General features: G+C 41.5%; 1 long non-coding RNA gene across 1 annotated transcript in view; it reads right to left on the bottom strand.

Moving 5' to 3' along the window:
- Positions 1–22,525, bottom strand: part of LOC141251942 (uncharacterized) — a 34,155-nt gene extending 11,630 nt beyond the window's left edge. The window contains exon 1 of the long non-coding RNA XR_012313441.1: positions 22,354–22,525. This is a non-coding gene — a long non-coding RNA (uncharacterized lncRNA). The remainder of the gene's footprint in view (positions 1–22,353) is intronic.
- Positions 22,526–23,033: the final 508 nt, after the last annotated feature.

Below are 23,033 nucleotides of genomic sequence, written 5' to 3'. Positions count from 1 at the left end.
ATACATTTTCACTTGGGATAAAACAAATGATTATTATGAAATGTATAAAAGGTATTGTATCTAAGGAGCAAGTCATAGCCAGTAATGATTCTAGCAGATCAATAGTGAGCAGATTGGAAATGCTACCAAGTGAGGACAACACAGTGCCAGGTCTGTTTCATTGGTTATTAGCTGCTGTGTTCTGTACCCTAGTTCTATGAAAAAGTCTAAAAATACAGCAATTCATTGATATCTACATGTCTAAAAATGAAATTCTTCATTTGTAGTGTAAAGGACATTGTATTGCGTCACAAGTAATTGCTAAATATACCCTCAAGAAAAAAGAGGAAAAAAATAGATAAAACAGAGAGGCCTACAACAGACTAGATTATATCTCAAACCTTTTTAATTCGGACCTCATAAGCCAGAACTTGGTGAAAATTTGGCATTATTAATGGATGAAGAAGTCAATGCCAATATAAAAAAGATTGGCAGTTCATTAGGAGCAATCAACATATGACTTTTAAAACTACCTCCTCATCCCATCAATACGTAAAGCCTGTCTTTCATTGTGGGAATCAGTGGAGAAAGATTGAACTGTGTGACAATTCTATAATTTCATCCAAAAATCTGTGCTACAACTGCTCATGAGTCATCTCTGGCAGAAGCCACTCGTTTGAAGTATGTTGGATGTAAGCTGCAATACCAGACATAACCTGTGAACAGATGTGCTGTTACTTTTGAAAGACTGGTGCCGTATTTTTCTACTCCTGGACATCACCTTTTAACTAGGGCCAAATGCACAGAGAGAATTGACTGCTGCAAATTACCTTTTTCTTAAAAACTAAATGTGAGAAGGGAATTAGTTCTCATTAATAGAAAGTTTAGTAGCTAGAAGATGCCCATTAACAAACATAAGCCAAAAAGTTACAAAGTGCAGACTGTGATTTTAATGGTTTGCAGAGACAATAATGATTTCAAGAGAAATATGGAGGGGGTCCAAGAATATACAGGGAATATGTTGTAAATTCCAGTAGAAATTATTGCTATTTGGCAATACACAAAGGGAACTTCTTAAATTAACTTTAAACTTGTTAACTCATCTCCTGTGCCATAAAAGTATGGTGCTGAGAGCCAATATACATTTGTCTCTACTAGTGCTGAGCGAGCACTAAAATGCTTGGGTACTCACTGTTCGAGTCGAGCAAATTGGAATGCTCAAGTGCTCGGACCGAGTAACGAGCCCAATGTAAGTCTATGGGAAACTCAAGCATTTTTCTGGCGGCTCCCCCCGACAGTCTGCAGAGGGCCTAAAAATTGCCCAAATCGATGGGAACAGTGCTCAAATGACATGGGAACAGCATGGAGAAGACCCCTGGAAGCATTTATGACTCCCAGGTCAATGCTGTCAACAATGTTGTCAAAGGTATTACGCCGCTTTTACGGACTCACAATGAAACATACAAAAACGAAACCAAAATGGATTTTCCTGGGAAATATGTTAAGGAACATCCTTTCCAGGGTAATGACTTGTATATAAGGCAAAATAAGTATACAAAAACAAAAATGCTCCTCCACACCATGGGCTATGTTCACACATAGCGTTTTTGATACGTTTTTGCACTTTTGTATTGCTTTCAACCAAGACAGATGCATTCACCAGGAAATGTAATTTTAACATTTTACAACCTTATCTGGCCATGTGGTGTGTGACACATCATCAGACACATCCTGTTTCACTTATGATGGAGGGACTCTGAAAGTCACAAAACCTATGTGTATAGGGTCATCAGGCGGCCCTTACTATTCTTAAAGGGCCAGCAGTCGTCTCTTGTTAGAGAGCCATCAGTCGGCTATGCTTTGTTGTTCCCATTATTAACGAGTGTGTCTCCTATACTGTTATTGCGTATGCAGTGCCTGCAAGGGCTGCCAAAAATTTGAACGCAACCCAATACCCCTTTGAAGAGACATAGAGGAGGGTCTCAGTAAAAAAAAATGTTCCTATTATAAAGGAGCGGGTCTCCTATAGTGGTAATGCCCATGCTGTGACTGCAAGGGTTGCCAAAATTTGGGAAAAACCCCACTAACAATTTAAAGACACATAGAGCTGGGCCACAGTAACGAGATGTTCCCAATAGAAAGGAGAGGGTCTGCTATACAGTTATAGGGTATGCAGTGAGTGCAACGTCTGTCAAAATTCAGAAAAAAAAACACTAACAATTTAAAGACACATACAAATCCTATTGAAATGTTTCCCTTAATGAAAACATAAAACCAAGAAAGGGGGGGATTATATGGGAAAATAACCAGCAACCAGATGATGGATACCCAATCCCGAGAAAAGACAGCCAGAGAAAAGAGTCATTAAATAGTTATACAATTTATTAAGTCTAGAATAGGACAAATATCAGAATATAAAATTACAACTAGTAAAAAGTGGTTTCCATAAGAGGCATAACTAGATGTAGTAGATGAATATAAGCAGAAGAAGGAAACAATATCCCTATGAGCTGCCCCAAACACCAACCAAACATGTATAAGGCATGTACATATAGACTGACTACGATCAAGTGCTACAGATATCATATAATACTAGTTAATAAAATGGTCAATATTATAGAAGTCAGAGCAGTGGTATAGAATAGGGCTGCAGTGATATTCTAATATCATCAATGGTAGCAACTAGGCACCTGGCATATATACAACACGAATCAGCGGTATATACCAGAGCTCCTTGATACATTTAGGTAGCCAGAAAGTTAATAACCCCTAAAGTAACACTATATAAATATGTAAGTGTCTTAAGGGTTATAAAAAATACTAGGTATAAATGCAAACAACATTACCTAGAGACATGTTGAAGGTACGGTGTGCAGGCACAGCTGACAGGGAGCTGATAGCGCGCCTCGACGCGCGTTTCGCCTTGATAACTTCGTCAGGAGGCGTGGCTTTGTGATGTGTAGGTAGGTCTATATATATGACTCAACGTGAAACCCGACCAATGGGCATCGAGTGAATCCCGATGCCACACCCTCTCCAGGCAGCCGGGCGGGCCCCGAGCACGTCATGCAGTGCAGGGCGGAAGTAGTAACAACCGGCCCGCTGTCATGGCAACCCAGGCCCGTCCCAGATACTGATGATGCACCGAATCAGATGCAGCAAGGAGGGGGATTAGATACCGACTGCTGCAGCAAACAGGGGCATACAACCGGACAACAGGTGGGTGGCCAGTCCAGAGGTGCCTGGGACGCCCATGAGCCGCAGCAGACGGCATCAAGAGAGAAAGTGTCAAAACATATATAAAGAAAGTGTCAGAATATATAAAGAAGCCTGCTCGTTAGTAATCATATATCCCCATAATAATCTAAGGTATGCCCAGCCGGTATCATGTTCCTATTATAAAGGAGCAGGTCTCCTATAGTGGTAATGCCCATGCTGTGACTGCAAGGGTTGCCAAAATTTGGGAAAAACCCCACTAACAATTTAAAGACACATAGAGCTGGGCCACAGTAACGAGATGTTCCCAATAGAAAGGAGAGGGTCTGCTATACAGTTATAGGGTATGCAGTGAGTGCAACGTCTGTCAAAATTCAGAAAAAAAACCACTAACAATTTAAAGACACATAGAGCTGGGCCACAGTAACGAGTACGACATGTTCTCATTAGAAAGGAAAGGGTCTGCTATTGAGTTATAGGGTATGCACTGAGTGTAACAGCAGCCCAAATTTAGGAAAAACCTTGCTACCAATTTAAAGACACATAGAGCTGGGCCACAGTAGCGACATGTTCTCATTAGAAAGGAGAGGGTCTGCTATTCAGTTATAGGGTATGCAGTGAGTCAAACGGCTATCAAAATTTAGGAAAAAGCCCACTAACAATTTAAAGACACATAGAGGTGGGCCTCAGTAATGACATAATCCCATTAGAAAGGAGACTGTCTCCTGTTTGCCTATGCAGTGAAGCAACGGCTGCCAAAAGTTTGGAGGAACTCCAATGCCCCTTGCAATAGACGTAGAGGTCGGAGAGCCTCCTGAAAATAATGTTCCCATTATTAGGAAGTGGGTCTCCCATACTGTTTGCCTATGCAGTTAAGCAACGGCTGCCAAAAATTCGGAGGAACTCCAATGCCCCTTGCAAGAGACAAAACCCACAAAAGACAAAAATATATCTCATACCCTACCATCATTATATATAAATGTAAAGCAAAGTTGCATAATAAATATAGGGTACTTAGTGAACTATTTTTGATCAAAAAAAGTATACAAGCCGTCCCACCAGCGGCAAGGTGACCCTAAATTGGGACGGTACCTATACTGCCTATATTAAAAACCTTACTGTATATCAAAGTTGAAGTAATGCATATAAAAGGGTAGACAAATAGGACCGGGTCCCAACTCCAGACCACCTAGGCCCGTGGTAAGCTACATATACACTAGTCAGCTCAACAAAGGGTATGCCACACCCTTAAATTGCACAGAATGCAAACAAGACAAAAAACCAAGCAATGTGAACTGAGGTCTAAGATGGCAGACATGCAAGAAATAGGGGCATGTCCACACCAGCAAAAAGAAGCAAAACCCACAAAAGACAAAAATATATCTCATACCCTACCATCATTATATATAAATGTAAAGCAAAGTTGCATAATAAATATAGGGTACTTAGTGAACTATTTTTGATCAAAAAAAGTATACAAGCCGTCCCACCAGCGGCAAGGTGACCCTAAATTGGGACGGTACCTATACTGCCTATATTAAAAACCTTACTGTATATCAAAGTTGAAGTAATGCATATAAAAGGGTAGACAAATAGGACCGGGTCCCAACTCCAGACCACCTAGGCCCGTGGTAAGCTACATATACACTAGTCAGCTCAACAAAGGGTATGCCACACCCTTAAATTGCACAGAATGCAAACAAGACAAAAAACCAAGCAATGTGAACTGAGGTCTAAGATGGCAGACATGCAAGAAATAGGGGCATGTCCACACCAGCAAAAAGAAGCAAAACCCACAAAAGACAAAAATATATCTCATACCCTACCATCATTATATATAAATGTAAAGCAAAGTTGCATAATAAATATAGGGTACTTAGTGAACTATTTTTGATCAAAAAAAGTATACAAGCCGTCCCACCAGCGGCAAGGTGACCCTAAATTGGGACGGTACCTATACTGCCTATATTAAAAACCTTACTGTATATCAAAGTTGAAGTAATGCATATAAAAGGGTAGACAAATAGGACCGGGTCCCAACTCCAGACCACCTAGGCCCGTGGTAAGCTACATATACACTAGTCAGCTCAACAAAGGGTATGCCACACCCTTAAATTGCACAGAATGCAAACAAGACAAAAAAACAAGCAATGTGAACTGAGGTCTAAGATGGCAGACATGCAAGAAATAGGGGCATGTCCACACCAGCAAAAAGAAGCAAAACCCACAAAAGACAAAAATATATCTCATACCCTACCATCATTATATATAAATGTAAAGCAAAGTTGCATAATAAATATAGGGTACTTAGTGAACTATTTTTGATCAAAAAAAGTATACAAGCCGTCCCACCAGCGGCAAGGTGACCCTAAATTGGGACGGTACCTATACTGCCTATATTAAAAACCTTACTGTATATCAAAGTTGAAGTAATGCATATAAAAGGGTAGACAAATAGGACCGGGTCCCAACTCCAGACCACCTAGGCCCGTGGTAAGCTACATATACACTAGTCAGCTCAACAAAGGGTATGCCACACCCTTAAATTGCACAGAATGCAAACAAGACAAAAAACCAAGCAATGTGAACTGAGGTCTAAGATGGCAGACATGCAAGAAATAGGGGCATGTCCACACCAGCAAAAAGAAGCAAAACCCACAAAAGACAAAAATATATCTCATACCCTACCATCATTATATATAAATGTAAAGCAAAGTTGCATAATAAATATAGGGTACTTAGTGAACTATTTTTGATCAAAAAAAGTATACAAGCCGTCCCACCAGCGGCAAGGTGACCCTAAATTGGGACGGTACCTATACTGCCTATATTAAAAACCTTACTGTATGAAATAGTTCACTAAGTACCCTATATTTATTATGCAACTTTGCTTTACATTTATATATAATGATGGTAGGGTATGAGATATATTTTTGTCTTTTGTGGGTTTTGCTTCTTTTTGCTGGTGTGGACATGCCCCTATTTCTTGCATGTCTGCCATCTTAGACCTCAGTTCACATTGCTTGGTTTTTTGTCTTGTTTGCATTCTGTGCAATTTAAGGGTGTGGCATACCCTTTGTTGAGCTGACTAGTGTATATGTAGCTTACCACGGGCCTAGGTGGTCTGGAGTTGGGACCCGGTCCTATTTGTCTACCCTTTTATATGCATTACTTCAACTTTGATATACAGTAAGGTTTTTAATATAGGCAGTATAGGTACCGTCCCAATTTAGGGTCACCTTGCCGCTGGTGGGACGGCTTGTATACTTTTTTTGATCAAAAATAGTTCACTAAGTACCCTATATTTATTATGCAACTTTGCTTTACATTTATATATAATGATGGTAGGGTATGAGATATATTTTTGTCTTTTGTGGGTTTTGCTTCTTTTTGCTGGTGTGGACATGCCCCTATTTCTTGCATGTCTGCCATCTTAGACCTCAGTTCACATTGCTTGGTTTTTTGTCTTGTTTGCATTCTGTGCAATTTAAGGGTGTGGCATACCCTTTGTTGAGCTGACTAGTGTATATGTAGCTTACCACGGGCCTAGGTGGTCTGGAGTTGGGACCCGGTCCTATTTGTCTACCCTTTTATATGCATTACTTCAACTTTGATATACAGTAAGGTTTTTAATATAGGCAGTATAGGTACCGTCCCAATTTAGGGTCACCTTGCCGCTGGTGGGACGGCTTGTATACTTTTTTTGATCAAAAATAGTTCACTAAGTACCCTATATTTATTATGCAACTTTGATTTACATTTATATATAATGATGGTAGGGTATGAGATATATTTTTGTCTTTTGTGGGTTTTGCTTCTTTTTGCTGGTGTGGACATGCCCCTATTTCTTGCATGTCTGCCATCTTAGACCTCAGTTCACATTGCTTGGTCCCTTGCAAGAGACGTAGATATGTTGATATGGTACATATGGTGGTGACATGGTGGTGTGGAGGATGAGGATGTGGAGAAGGAGGAGGAAAAGAGCAAATAGACAAACAAAATGAGGAAGTGTATACCCATGTCTGGGTGTGAAGACAGAGGTGCATGGGAATAGAGTTAGACCTCCCAAAAAAAGACACTGTATTTGAGTTTATGTTATGCTGCTATCATTCGGTGGTGTTGAGAAGTCTGGCCCAATCCAGCCCTTGCTCATTTTTATAAGAGTCAGCCTGTCAGCATTTTCAGTTGACAGGTGGATGCGCCTATCAGTTTTAATTCCAGCAGCGGCACTAAAAACCCGCTCTGGCAAAATGCTAGCGGCAGGGCAGGCCAGGACCTCCAAGGTGTAGAGAGCCAGTTCATGCCTTGTGTCCAGCTTGGATATCCAATAATGATAAGGAACAGAGGAATCACGGAGGACGTTGGTACAATCAGCAAAGTACTCCTTCACCATCTTCCGAAACTTTTTCCTCCTTGGGAGAGTACCCCGCGCCTCAGGGCCTGTGCGATGGGAGGGTTTGAGAAAACTGTCCCAGAACTTTGACAGTGTTCCCCTGCCTTTGCATTTGTGTCTCTCTCGCCTGTACTCCTTGGTTGTCCAACGAACTGTGACCTCTGCCGCCAGCGTTTTCAGATGGGAGTTTTTTTAATAGTTCCGCAACAAGGGCATTCTGGCACTGCCCCATTTTATTAGGCCTATCCAGCATGGGAATAAGAGACAGAAAGTTTTCCTTGTAGCGTGGGTCTAGAAGTGTCACCAACCAGTAATGACTGTCACCCAAAATTTGGACAATGCGAGGGTCACGGGAAAGGCAGCGTAACATAAACCCCAGCCATGTGTGCCAGACTGCAAAAAGGCAAGACTTCCGTGTCCTCACCAAGAGGATGACTGACCATGCTCTCCTCCTCACCCTCCTCCTCCTCCCTGTCCTCAGGCTATCCACGCTGAACAGACGGTATGACAGTTGTGCATGTAGTACCGTCTATAATGCAGGAAACCAGCTTCTGTTCTTCCTCCTCCTCCTCTTCCTCATTGTCACCCAATCCACTTTGGTATGAAATGAGGCTGGGCTGTGTGGAATCACCCTGTATGGTTCCTTACTCCATCTTTTCGTTCTGCGCCTGCAATGCATCCCCTTAAATTGTGAGCAGAGAGCGTTTCAGAAGACAGAGAAGCGGGATGGTGACGCTAATTATAGTGTCATCGCCGCTCACCATCTTGGTGGAGTCCACAAAGTTTTGGAGGATGGTACATATGTCTGACATCCATGTCCACTCCTGAGGTCTTATGTGTGGAGTCTGAACTGAATACCGACGGCCTTGTTGATGTTGGTAGCCAACAATTCCTCTCTTCTGCTCACAAATCCTTCCCAACATCTGCAATGTAGAGATCCAATGCGTGGGGACATCGCAGATCAGTCAGTGAGCTGGAAGCTGCAAATGCTGCTGAAGCATGGCAAGGGCGGCGGAAGCTGTAGCTGACTTTCTAAAATGGGCACACAGGCGGCATACTTTGACAAGCAGATCTGGCAGATCCGGGTAGGATTTGAGAAACCGCTGAACCACGAGGTTAAGCACATGGGCCAGGCATGGTATGTGGCCGCCACCAGGTTCCAGCCATTGTCACACACGACCATGACTGGCTGTAGAGTCAGCAGTGTCAGCCACAGATCTGCCTGCTCTTTCAGAACTGTCCACAACTCTTCAGCATTGTGCGGTTTGTCACCTAAGCATATTAGCTTCAGCACAGCCTGTTGCCGCTTGGCCGAGGCAGCGCTGCAGTGCCTCCAGCTTGCAACTGAGGTGGTCATTTCGGAGATGGAGGCTGAAGAGGAGGAGTTGCAGGAGCTGTAGAATGTGCGGGCAACCCTGATTGACCCAGGACCCGCAATCCTTGGCATCGGGAGGACGTGTTCCGTCCCAAGGTCCGACTGGGTCCCGGCTTCCACTATATTAACCCAGTGTGACATCAGCTAGATGCCCACAAGCACTTGTCCACGTGTCCATGGTAAGGAGGACTTTCCTAGTAACTGCATTGTTGAGGGCAGGTCTAATGTTATGGGACACGTGCTCATGTAATGCGGGGACGGCATACCGGGAGAAATAGTGGTGGCTGGGGACCGAGTACAGAGGCATGGCCGCTTCCGTCTCCACGAGCCTAAAAGGCAACATTTCGAGCGCAAGCATTTGCGAAATGTGTGAATTTAGCAGTGTGGCGTTTGCTGCGTATTTACGCTTGTGTTCCAAGGACTGGGGTAGGGACAACTGAACGCTGAGCTGGGACAAGGACATGGACATGCTTGCTGATGGTGCTACTTGAGAGTGTTCAATGACAGGTGCAGGGTGGGAGGCATCTTGGCATGTGCCATGGACAGGGGATTGGCGTGCACTCCCAACTGCGGAACAAGCAGTGGTGTCACCCGCAGACACTGTTGCTGGACCATGGGGTTCGGCCCACTTAGTCGGCTGCTTTGCTGCCATGTGCCTGATCATGCTGGTGGTGATCAGGCTGATAGTTTTGCTACCCCTGCTGATGCTGGGCTGGCAGGTGGTGAAAATGACCTTTTTGGGGTTATCTGCAGAGTCTTTAAAAAATAACCAGAGTCGGGAAGACCTAACAGTTGTACTGGCAACTTCCGTCGTTTCCAACCTTGTGTTTGTGGCCACCACACTGCTTCTTCCTGCCTGTTGTGGTGCTATGCCTCCCTTCCCCTATCTGCTGCTGTCCTCGCTCTGTATGTCCCCCTGCCAGGTTGGGTCAGATACTATATCATCCACCACCTCATCTTCCATTTCCGCACCCTGGTCCTCCTCTTGACTTTCTGGCAATTGTGTCTCATCATCATCATCATCCACCTCTTGCAACAGTAATTGCACTTTCCCACTGTCACCTTCGTGTGACCGTGGCTGCTCCAATATTTGGACATTGCTACATGCATTCTCCTCTTGACTCGCTTGAAGCTGGCCGGGCGACAGGCCCGAATCTACAAATGGAAAAGTGAACAGCTCTTCGGAGTGGCCAAGTGTGGGATCAGTTGTCTCCTCGGCATGGTGGGAGGAAGGAGGATCAGATATGCGGTCCAGACTCACGGCTACTGAGACTTGACCATGTGGAAGATAGGGTTGTGGTGGCGGCAAAGTGACTGGAAGCATCTGCTATCTAAACAACAACCTTTTGACACTGCTCTGGGTTCAATAGTGGTGTACTGCGGCCCTATAGTAATTGGGACAGGAAGGTCGAGCGACAAGATGTGGGTGTTTGTTGTGGCACAATTTCAGCTTGCCACAGCCACGTCCTCGGCCTCTGCATGCACCATCACCATCACGTCCACTTCTCCGTCCCTTGCCACGCACCTTGCCCATTTTTAATGGAGGACAATATTTTCCACGTTCACGAGAAATGACTGATTTTGGAACACAGTTATATGTGATAAGTCTGACAGAGAACCACGATTTTAAATAGCAGGCCTGTAATTTAACAATACTATTCTTCACAAAGACCTAGTGTTAATAGCTTGAACGAAACACTGCAATGAAATGGAAGGCAGAAATGGCTAATTTTGGAATGCTGTTATATGTGATACGTCTGACAGAGAACCACGGTTTTAAATAGCAGGCCTGTAATTTACTAATAGTATTCTTTACAGACACCTAGTGAGAACAGCTTGACTGACACACTGCAACGGAATGAAAATAGAAGAAATGTCTGATTTTGGAACAGTGTTATAGGTGATATGTCTGACAGAGAACCACGGTTTTAAATAGCAGGCCTGTAATTTACTAATACTATTCTTCACAGACAACTAGTGTGAATAGCTTGACTGACACACTGCAACAGAATGGAAAAGAAGGCCAATATTTTCCATGTTCAGTTCATATTTCTGGATTTTTATCGCTGAAATATGGAACAGATCTGGGTTTATTCTGCAGTGAGAACAAGCAAATGGTGTACTCTGGATTGCCTTTTAAGCAAATAACCAGGATTAAGATAAAAAAAATTGGTCTGGCCCCTGATGTCTGGGGCTATGTCTATAAATATCTATAATTATTACAGCAACAGCAGACATGACGTTCAATGGACCCTCTTGTGCTGTATTATACACTGCAGTCTGCCACATACACTGCCTGCCTGCCTAGCACTGATTATATGCAGCTGTATTAGTCCTCAGAAGGACTGTTAGTTCAGATGGATATATATATATATATGTTATGGAACACCAATACTAACAGGACGTTAAATGGACCCTCTTGTGCTGTATCATGAACTGCAGTTTGCCTCATACCCTGCCTAACTTCTGCTATCACCACTGAATATATGTAGCTGGATTAGTCCTCAGAAGGACTGTTAGTTTAGTTGTATATATATATATGTTGTAGAATACCTATAGTAACTATAAACAAGCAAATCTCTCCCTGACGCAGCAGCAGCTCTCCCTACTCTGCCTGATTCCTGGGTAGAGCATAGTGGCGCCAGGTCTTAACAAAGGTGAAGACACAATCCCCACTGCTATCAGTGTCACCTGACTATTTTCTCGGTCTGATGTCATAGCCTGACTTCTTGGACTTGAACATTGTTACTCCCTGACTATGCATTTGGTTTGGATTTTGCAAATGTTTGGTCTCTAGTTCTGACCTGGGTTGTTCATGGATTTCCGTCAACTTGTACTACTGGCCAACAGCTACTCCGTGGATGCAACCCAGGAGCCCCTGAAATCAGGGCTGTGGAATCGGTAAGAAAAACCTCCGACTCCTCAATTTCCCTGACTCTCAATTCCGACTCCACAGCACGGCCTCACTACTGACCATGTACATAAAGTGCAGCACAGATTCAACTGAACTCCTAGATTGTGAGCCCTCGCGGGCAGGGTCCTCTCTCCTCCTGTACCAGTCGCTGACTCGTTTTGTTAAGATTATTGTAAGTGTTTTTCCTATGTATACCCCCTTTTTCACATGTAAAGCGCCATGGAATAAATGGCGCTATAATAATAAATAATAATAATAGCTAAAAGCCTAGATCCTTAGATCAGAAATAGAACAGACATTTATAGGGCATTTCATAACTTTCCCAAATTCAACTGAAAACATTTACAGCACATTCTGCATTGAACTACTGTACCCAATTTATTATATATTTTAGGAGTCAGGGTTGGTCCATTTTATACCGACTCCGACAAAATGGACACCGACTCTGACTCCATGACTCCACAGCCCTGTCTGAAATAGAAGCTAAATTCTTGTTGAAACAGTAAACATCACGGACCTGCAAAGTCTGTCTATGAATGACCATTTGAGCTGATGGATTTCCTTACCTATTGCATAAGCACATCGGTTATACCCTCTGTGATGCCACAATCAATAGTGATCACTGCACTGCAGTTTTGATAAAATCTCTGCTACGGTGTTCTAAGCACAGAGACGTCAATGTCAAAGTATTACAGATGATGGATTCTTATGTTATCAGTAAAACAAGTAAATAGATGGTCCTTTTCTAATGGCAATGTATTATTTCATCTCATAGACAAGAAAGAAAATTACCCATTTATCAAAAGAAAGACAAGGGGCTGTTTGCTCTCTGTAGTATATATAGAAATGTCTTTTCATCCAACACATCATATCAGTATTAATTACCATTTAATGGCATCAGGTTCCTCCTGCTTCATAATTTATGGAATTACCTACAATCACCAATAAGACTTATCCAAAATAACAAAAGGTTGACTAATACATCGAAGAATCATGCAAACACTACAACTTACAATCAATTTGCACCCAAATTGAATGATTAGCATTAATGACATATAATATGCTGAAAATACATTCAACATGACATTCAAAGGAATGGCTAAATTCATTAACACTCCAGGGACGCACCGAGCATGCATGTATTATGGCTGCCTATATGATCGCTTGTGCCATGTCCTCTTCTGTTCCTCCATCATAGCTAAATACATGCCTCTCTCTTCCAGTGTCCCATCTGTTACAGGAATTGTCTTGTGCATTTGCTGACATAGTTGAAGCTAAGTTTCCTTCATATATAACCTCAATAGAGTTGAAGCATCCAGATGGCCAAAGCTTATTACAGCCTGTTATATCATAGAAAATAGACTATGATTTATTTGTAACAAATCTGGGACCAAGGAGATTGTGTGCAAGGCACAGGATCTATAAATCTTCATTGCTGTTTTTTTTTTCTCCAGCAATGCCCCACCTGAGTAAGGAGATAGTGTACTCTGGCACTCAGCCCAGCATATTGCCAGTGAAGAAGTTACATTTTCTTTTCTCTATCTATTGAAATAATTGTTCATTGAAAATAGAACATTGTGTGTCTTGTTTTTACAGGTTTGCAAATGCAATAATGGTCTGTTAGGAAACAGGATTTGGATTGATTGGGGTGACCTGCAAATAGTTATTTTCAAGTTTGCTTTTTATTGCAGGAGTGTCGGTTGCATTCAGCATTTACATGTAGTACATCATTACTTCTACATTTTAGAATTTCTGCTGCAAGGTAAATCTCAGTAAATGGTTGTACATGATTGTTTGGATGCCATTGAATATTCTAATTGAATAACAATGACCACAGTACCAGAGTATATGCAGTGTATAGAACACTGGCACAATGAAGACTAATTTAGATTTTGATTACTTCTTAACAATAAAATGGGCATATAACACCATAGATACCAATGCATAGATGACCTACATTTGGCATAAGCATTAAATAATTGTTGGCATCTGATTACCTGATGACAACATGACTTGCAAGCAATCTAATGAGTTTTAAGGTACCCATAAACCTTAGATAGCTGTTGGCCGAATGCTAGTTTTCCCTACAGCTCTCTCTCCCAACTCTCCCATGCTCGGCCAAGCCGAGCAGTCATGTGCTATGGGGAAAGTGGATTAAGCTGCTGCCAGACATCCCTTGCGGTGGCTTTTTACAAGTTAAACAAAAATATTGGACATTTGAATTTAAACTACATGGTTTTTATCTCCCAAACATCATGAGTTGGAAAAGAATCGGGAAGGCCCTCATGCACATTAGAATGTCGGCAGGTCATAACTGATTCGGATAATTGTAATCAATATGGGGGCTTTAACTGTTCACAGTGAAAGAGAGGTCTTTGCTCAGATTAGTCTTTCCCCTTCACCTTTGTTGGAGTTAATTAAAGAATGCAATGCAAGCAAATTTGGACTTATCTCCACAGTCCTCTGATTTTGAGTAGATGGGACTGAAATGATCTCATTCCAGCTTCACTCAAGGCATAAAACAGGTGTCCATTTCTCTAGTAATCCACAAAGCATCAACCATCTAGTTTCAGGTGTCTCCTATCTCACTGATCACAAAATAAGATAGAAGGGGGACATGCCCTTCCAATAGTGAAGCTCCATAGAAATTAGTTTACCGCAAGAATGCTTTTATTATACTCATAGGATACAAACTTGTTACAACGAGCATATAAAATCATGGCCTTTGCCAAGGGCGTTGGAGTTAACCTGTTTTGGCCATTCTTTTCTACTAGGACCAGTGGCCATGCTGTCCAACAGAAGATCACAATGAAGAAGGAAAAAGGATATGGAATGCCTATTATGTCTATGGCTGACATATGAATCAGAATATTCTAAAGCTCATATTCACCCACACTTTAATAGATTACTGGCTTATTTCTACAACCTTATTACCATTACTTCATAGCTCTAACATCTTGTCATGGTCTGTTTCAGATCACGGCTCGATTGTCCCTGAGCTGGACATGATTGGAAATAAATCCATTAGGACAAAATGACACTTCCCCAGTTTCTTATACCACTCAGATGATTTCAAAAGATTTCAACATAATAATCAACATCTGAACAAACATGAGTCTATGAGCCTACAGTCTAAATGGAGTAAGTTAAATTCAAACTGTAGTTAAAAATAGCATCTGAAATTAGTAGATCTGTTTAGCTGTAATATACTTACAAAGTATACTTGTGCAAGTTCCGCCACTTAAAAAGATGAGAGAGGCCTGTAATTGACATCATAGGTAGATCTCACTGTCTACATGGGCAGCGCGGACTTTCAACTCCCTCCAAAGGTTTTCTATAGGGTTTGGATCTGGAGACTGGCTAGGCCACTCCAGGACCTTGAAATGCTTCTTACGAAGCCACTACTTCGTTGCCCTGACGGTGTGCTTGGGATCATGGTCATGCTGAAAGACCCAGCCACGTTTCAACTTCAATGCCCTTGCTGATGGAAGGAAGTATGCACTCAAAATCTCACGATACATGGCCTCATTCATTCTTTCATGTACATGGATCAGTCATCCTGGTCCCTTGACAGAGAAACAGCTCCAAAACATGATGTTGCCACCCCCATGCTTCACAGTACCAAACAGTTCTACTTTGGTTTCTTCTGACCATATGACATTCCTCCAATACTCTTCTGGATCATCCGAATGCTCTCTAGCAAACTTCAGATGGGCCCAGACATGTAATGGCTTAAGCAGGGGGACACATCTGGCACTGCAGGATCTGAGTCCCTGGCGCGTAGTGTGTTACTGATGGTAGCCTGTGTAACATTGGTCCCAGCTCTCTGCAAGTCATTCACTAGGTCTCCCCGTGTGGTTCTGGGATTTTTGCTCACCGTTCTTGAGATTATTTTGAATCCACGGGGTGACATCTTGTGTGGAGCCCCAGAACGAGGGAGATTATCAGTGGTCTTGTATGTCTTCCATTTTCTAATTATTGCTCCCACAGTTGATTTCTTCACACCAAGCTGCTTGCCTATTGCAGATTCAGTCTTCCCAGCCTGGTGCAGGGCTACAATTTTGTTTCTGGTGTCCTTCGACAGCTCTTTGGTTTTCACCATAGTGGAGTTTGGAGTGTGACTGTTTGAGGTTGCGGACAGGTGTCTTTTATACTGATAACAAGTTCAAACAGGTGCCAGTACTACAGGTAATGAGTGGAGGACAGAGGAGCCTCTTAAAGAAGAAGTTACAGGTCTGTGAGAGACAGAAATCTTGCTTGTTTCTAATTGACCAAATACTTATTTTCCACCTAAATTTGAAAAAAAATTCTTTCCAAATCAGACAATGTGATTTTCAGGATTTGTTTTCTCATTTTGTCTCTCATAGTGGAGGTCTACCTATGATGTCAATTACAGGCCTCTCTCATCTTTTTAAGTAGGAGAACTTGCACAATTGGTGGCTGACTAATTACTTTTTTTCCCCACTGTATCTGACGGCTCACCATATCCTTAGTGGATCCACTTGGACAAGATGCCAGGTGACACTTGTATGTTATGTGCTATCTACCATTAGTGCCCGTGACCTTTTAGCATACTTTTTAGCAAACTAGTCTTAAACTTTATTTTTGACTTTCTGCTGATGCTCTAAAGTCAGTTGATAGTCTGCCTTCATCAACTTTTCCTCAACTACTGAAAAAGTCTGTGTTTACCTATTCAGACTAGTGTGATCCCCTGATACATGATCCTGTGCTGAGTGTGAACGCGCCTAAGGCTGTGTGCCTACGATTCCGCTGCAGAAAAGCTAAAAAAATGCTTGGTAGAAGGCCTGCCATGTTCCCCAATGATAATCCGCATGTGCTGTGCACATGCTGCGGAAATTTCCGCTGCGGATTATCATTGCGGAAAAAAACGCAGCACTACCAATTATTTTGCGGAAGCGCTGCGTTTTCGCCGCCATTAACTTGCATTGGAACACTTGGATTCCGCATCACTGCATCTGTACATGCGGAATCCAAGCGTTTCAATGTGCGGATGGTACCTGGGTCTGGAGGAGAGGAGACTCTCCACCGGACCCGGGTACCATAGAACCTGTAAAAAAAAGAATTAAATAAAAAATAAATATTATACTTACCTTCTGATGGCCCCCGGTGTCCTTGTCTCGGTTTTGCCGGCAGATCGCGGTGGACTGAAGGACCTGCACTGATGTCATTTAGTCATGTGACGGGTCACGCGACCGCTGACGTCGGCAGGTCCTTCAGTGTACCGCGATCTGCCGGTAAGCAGAGACGCATCGAATCAAGACACTGGGGGCCATCGGAAGGTAAGTATAGATTTATTTTTTCATATTCTCTCGTGTCACACTATATAAATCCATGCCGTTTGCATGGATTTACATAGTGTGACCAAGTTGACAAGCACTTTCCAAATGATGCTAAAATCGCTTGGAAAGCGCTTGACAACCTGCATGCGGAAATGCATGTGAAGAACGCTTCACATCTGCTTGTCCCTGGCAGGAAAACGCATGTACAATCCGCATGTACAATCTGCATGCATTTTTTCTGCCAGGGGAGATGCAGAAACGCTCAGGAAAAAATCCTGTTTAATCCATCTCACTTAAAAAGGACAAAGCGGCACTACCATATGTAGCTTCTTGTACATATGATTCACTGGCCTGGTAAACAAACCCTTTATTCTGCTGATGGGTGGAGGTCCCATTGTGATCAAATACTGATTGCTTCCATCAGAAAATTTCTTTAAAAGGGTTGTCCATAATAGAAATTATTCATAAAAGTCTGTACTAGCTCTGGAAGCAATGCCTGTTCTGTTTAGAATTCAGAGGACTGCTGCAGGCTGTGATTGGTTGCAGTGGTCAGATAACCAGTAAAGTGTTTCATCAGATGTTTTCTGATAATGCGCTGCTCAGAGTCATCTGACCACTGCAGTCAATCACAGACTGCAGCAGTCCACTGACTTTCAAACAGACCAAACATCGCTTCTAGAGCCAACGCAGACCTTTGGCCTATGCTGTATCCACAAGTACGCTGGAAGTGAACTATGCCACTTTAACTGCGTATATACCTGAAAATATGTTTATCTTGTGCCAAACATTTTTGGCATTCTTTTTTTTTCACAAAATGTTACTTTGGCTGTTTGTGATTTATCATTTTGAGCCTATAAGCCAACAAAAGATCCATCCTGAATGAAAAGTATGAGTTGAGCCTTTGCTTTTTGAATCCACTCCTGGCTTGAAAAAAAAATAAAAATCAACTTAAGGCTAGGTTCACATTCGCACATCTGCAGACGTATGATGTACATATTTCAACTATATGTTAAATGCCTATACAAGAGTTTGCCATGAGTCAACCTACGTCTGCCTAAATCAAGACGGCCACATTTAACATGGGTAATACGCACATATATGTCTGTACACATTTTTGTTTAATAAAGTATGTCTTTTTTTCTGACTATTTTGAAAAAAACAACTTGATTTTGGAACCAACCCTGTGAGGAGAAGCAGAGGTCATGTCTAGAGGAATAAACTTTGTTTTTACAACCAAATTAATTAAAAATATACAGTATATGTTTTAGATGTATTGAAATGTATCTGTATATGTTTCAACACGTGTCCCATTCAGAATAATGGAGAAAAAAAACGTATTTGTCTTTTATACTTTTTTTTTTTGGGCATGGAAAAAACAAACATTGTCCAAACAACATAAACCTGACAAAACAAAGTCAAAAGAACATTTTTTTACTCTATGGGTACACTGCCATATACGTCTGAATACATTTTTTTATTCCAATTCCGGAATGCACTGTGTAAATGTGAACCTAACCTAAGTAAGAAATGATACACTTCCCTACATGATTCAGAATAAAATGCTATTATTATTTGCACATCATGATCGTACATTGCATTTAGGCTTCCATTTCAGCAAATCAAATAGCATGTTCATTTTGTATCAGTTTAAATGCAGAATATTCACACAGTAAATAACAATGCATGTGTTAGTCTTACAGCTTTTCCTTACGTCCCTTATTTTATACTTCTTTCGCTTGTTTTAAGCAATCACCTTGTAAAACTTGACTGGCGTGTGATCCTTTGCAATGACGGCATTCTGCACTGTGCTATTGCTTACCAAAGTGCTACATTTGATTGCAGCTCTGACACAGCAGTCCTTGTCCTATATTTCTGCTTCCTTGGAATAAAACGTAGTCTCCGTATTCCCTATCGACATGGGGCTTAGAAGAAAAAAAATTAAAGCAAGGGAACCCCAGAGAGATCTAGAGAAAAAAAAATTCAGGATGTTCTCAAGCAGGTTGGGTATTATGTGATGTTTCCTTTCATTATTCTTAAGCTACCTTCCAATCTTTTGAGAAAATCATAGCCTCTTTTGAAGGTTTGTACACTGCAGTCTTCAGAAAGTCAAGTAGTGCTTCTAAAACATGTCAATATTACAGCTTCAGAGCCTCCCGAGCCTTGACATTCTTGAATATTTTATGGTATGTTTTCTTTTTTTCCCAATATGTATGTGCAACTCTGCTTGAAATACTAAACAAATTAGCAGAATAAACAGACAGGAAATGATTCACATTCATAGCTTTGTGTTACAGGCTAAATAATATTTCATCGAAGTTTGAAGGGTGTCATAAGGAATCCTCCTGGAACTGCGGGCATATTCCAGCAAGAGCCATTTCAATATATACCGATATGTCCTTTCCATATATTTAAATGCTTTCAAGCGGATCTGTCAGCTTTATAGGCTGTCCGTCCAGAGGAGCAGATCCAATGATTTGCCATTTCAGTCATCTGAAACTGCAGCCAATCATAGCCCAAGTGGTCAAGTGACCAAAAAAAAAGAACATCATCACTTCTGGTCCCGATGGAAAACATGATGAAAAGCAGGCATCAGCAGCTGGTTAAAAGGTGTTAATAAACTGCTATTGAAAGTCAGGTTATATATAGCAGTCCCAAAAGAGTGCATGAATACTCTACAGAGCAAAGCTTATGCTGGCATCTGTCACATAGCAAATCCTGAGATGCAAGAACTCCAATCTGTACATGCCCACTAGCCAGATGCCATCATTCATGTACAGCTGTCCAAATGTGCGAATCCCTGGAGCTGCAGGATTGCACTGGAAACTTGTGGTTTCATGTCTCTAAATGAAATAGTAATTATAATTACATGTCTTTTCATAACATATCTCATATGAGAAATATGAGTCTCTCCATACAAGTCACTTCCTCTCTCTTGCACTGATTGCTCACTCAAAATCTTCTCAAATCTGTCTACAGTTCTGTCTTCAGTGAGGGATCAAATTTCACATACTGCAATTAGAAATATTCTAAGGCTTCTTGTGACCAAAATCTAAAGAATGGAAGACTGCTAAATCTAGAATACAAGTCATATGTTCAGCAGATATAGCGTTATTCAACATGTATACACTAGTGATGCACGAACGTGCTCGAGCATGCTTGGGTGTTTGAGTTGTTTGTCGTGGCTGCATGTCTCGCGGCTGTTAGACAGCCACGACACATGCAGGGATTTCCTGTTTGTTAGGCAATCCCTGCATGTGTTGTGACTGTCTAACAGCCGCGGAGGTCAGGGGAGCATGGGGGCCACACCATAAGTTTGTCCCCTTTTATGCCCATAGCAGCCAGAGATGCAGATGTGTTATGTGCAGCATGAGACGGGGCATTATCATGCATGAAAATGATCTTGCTGCGGAATGCACGGTTCTTCTTCTTGAACCATGGAAGGAAGTGCTGTTTGAGAAACTCAGCATACATTATGGAGTTCATCTTTACCCCTTCAGGGATCCTAAAAGAGCCGACAATCTCTCTCCCCATGATTCCAGCCCAGAACATTACTCCACCTCCTCCTTGTTAGCGCCGTAGCCGTGTTTGCATGGGGTGTCCATCAACCAGCCATCCTCCACTCCATCCATCTGGACCATCGAGATCATTTCATGCATGATAATGCCCCGTCTCATGCTGCACATAACACATCTGCATCTCTGGCTGCTATGGGCATAAAAGGGGACAAACTTATGGTGTGGCACCCATGCTCCCCTGACCTCAACCCCATTGAGAACCTCTGGAGCATCATCAAAAGGAGTGTCTATGATGGCGGGAGGCAGTTCACATCTAAGCAACAACTCTGGGAGGGTATTCTGTCCTCATGCAAAACAATTGAAGCAGAAATCATCTAAAACCTGACAAATTCAATGGACGAGAGAGTTCAGAAGCTCCTTTCGAACAAGGGGTCCTATGTGCAAATGTAACATCACCTAGAATAAAGTTTTGAGTTGAAAACTGTTTGATTTCAGTTTGTAATAACCTGCTAATGCTTATAATTTCAAAAATGACCATTTTTTTGTTCTTTATTAAAATGAAAAGGTTGAAAACTCTGCTGTGCATAATAATTTGGAACATGCATTGAGTGCAGTTTGAGTGTTTTATTTTTTTTTAAATATACTGTTATCATAGGCAGTTTGTACAAAAACCTTTCAATTGTACTTAATAGTTATTTGACTGGAAAATTACAATGACTGCAATTCATATAGGTAATTTGGGAAAATTTGAGAAAATATTATTTGCATAATAATTTGGAACACAGTGTAGACAGGGATATGAAACCTCAATTCTCATAATCATGTGGGTCGCAGTGGTGCAACCCCCAGCAATAATACAATTACCTTATCACCTATGAAGAGGGGATAGTTTTCAAACTTTGAGCAACACTTTAATGTGAATTTATATTACTTTTCTGCACTACTGTAAAGAGTATCTATCATCAGAAAATGACCTATTGCTGCAGGGGTTGCAACATCTAACCATACACTAGGTTGTGTATAGTAGCTGCAACAAAGTGAATAGGGGTAAGAGCGCAACCTGTGACACGTGCGGCACAGTCATTTCTATGTCACTATTTGTAGTATTTAGGCCACGTTTTCACGTTGAGTATTTGGTCAGTATTTCACATCAGTATTTGTAAGCCAAAATCAGGAGTGGGTGAACAATACAGAAGTGGTGACGTGTTTCTATTACACTTTTCCTCTGATTGTTCCACTCCTGGTTTTGGCTTACAAATACTGATGTAAAATACTGACCAAATACTGAATGTGTGAACATGGCCTCAAAAAGAGGAAATTGAGGCCCTCCCCCACAGTGACCTCACCACATTACAATGCATGCGCACAACTCTCTCTCATAGAAGGCAATGAAACCTTTTAATTTTTCCTATGCTTAGAAGAACCTGTTGTAAAACAAATCGTTGGAACTTGTGTTCACAACTAAATAAAACATCTCAGGTGAGACGTAACCCCCCATATTCATGATGTACACACACAAATACGAACAAACATACAATCAGAATTTAAAAAACTAATTAAAAAATGTTTTTGATTAGCAAACATAGCGTAGGTGATATTTTCCCCATACTCAGTGATTAGCATTTCTTTTATTTGACAGATTAGATTATTTTTCTCCATACCTTCTTGTAGAAAATGTCATATTATTTCATGCTTTTATCTAGCATGTTTGCATCTTCCAGCAATTAATTCATTACTACAGTCTCACAATTGTCCTTCTTTCAGCTTTTCAAACCCACTCTAAGAACTTCTGTACTGTAGCTCTGCCATGTCTCCTTGTTTAATGCAAGACGTGGAAGTGAAGGTCAAGAGTCCTGTGGCAGATTACTAGCTGTCACCATGAATTGCTGCTGGATACATACCAGAAATACTGAAACATTTTTTAAAACCCTGGATAAAGGTTTACTAAATGATTTACAAAAAAAAGAATCCTGCAGACTTTTCAGGAAGAATTACAGTTGTTTAATGTATATATATCACATGTTGTGTTAACTGTAGGTTACAAACTTAGCAGACACTTGTGTTTTATAGCATGTCCTATTAACGTGTAATAAAGCAACAGTAGAAAGAGCCCCGTACTGCATACAACCACACTAGCTCCAAACTGGAACCCGCCTGAGAAAGCTCATTAAAAAAAAGAGTTAACATATGCACTGTAATATCAAAACGACTTGCTGTGCATACAGTATGTTCTTTATTTTTTATCTTTTTACCGCTTCCGGCTTCAAAAGCCATGAAGTAGTTTAAAGAAGTGACCTGACCATTCTACAGGCAGCTTCCACTTGGAAGTCACAACTATTTC

This window comes from Phyllobates terribilis, unplaced genomic scaffold (genome assembly GCF_046119375.1).
Source record: "Phyllobates terribilis strain yellow unplaced genomic scaffold, ASM4611937v1 Scaffold_2__4_contigs__length_985480577, whole genome shotgun sequence".
NCBI classification, from domain to species: domain Eukaryota; kingdom Metazoa; phylum Chordata; class Amphibia; order Anura; family Dendrobatidae; genus Phyllobates; species Phyllobates terribilis.
The sequence above is the reverse complement of the archived record's forward strand: the minus strand, read 5'-3'. Positions and strand labels throughout refer to the sequence as shown.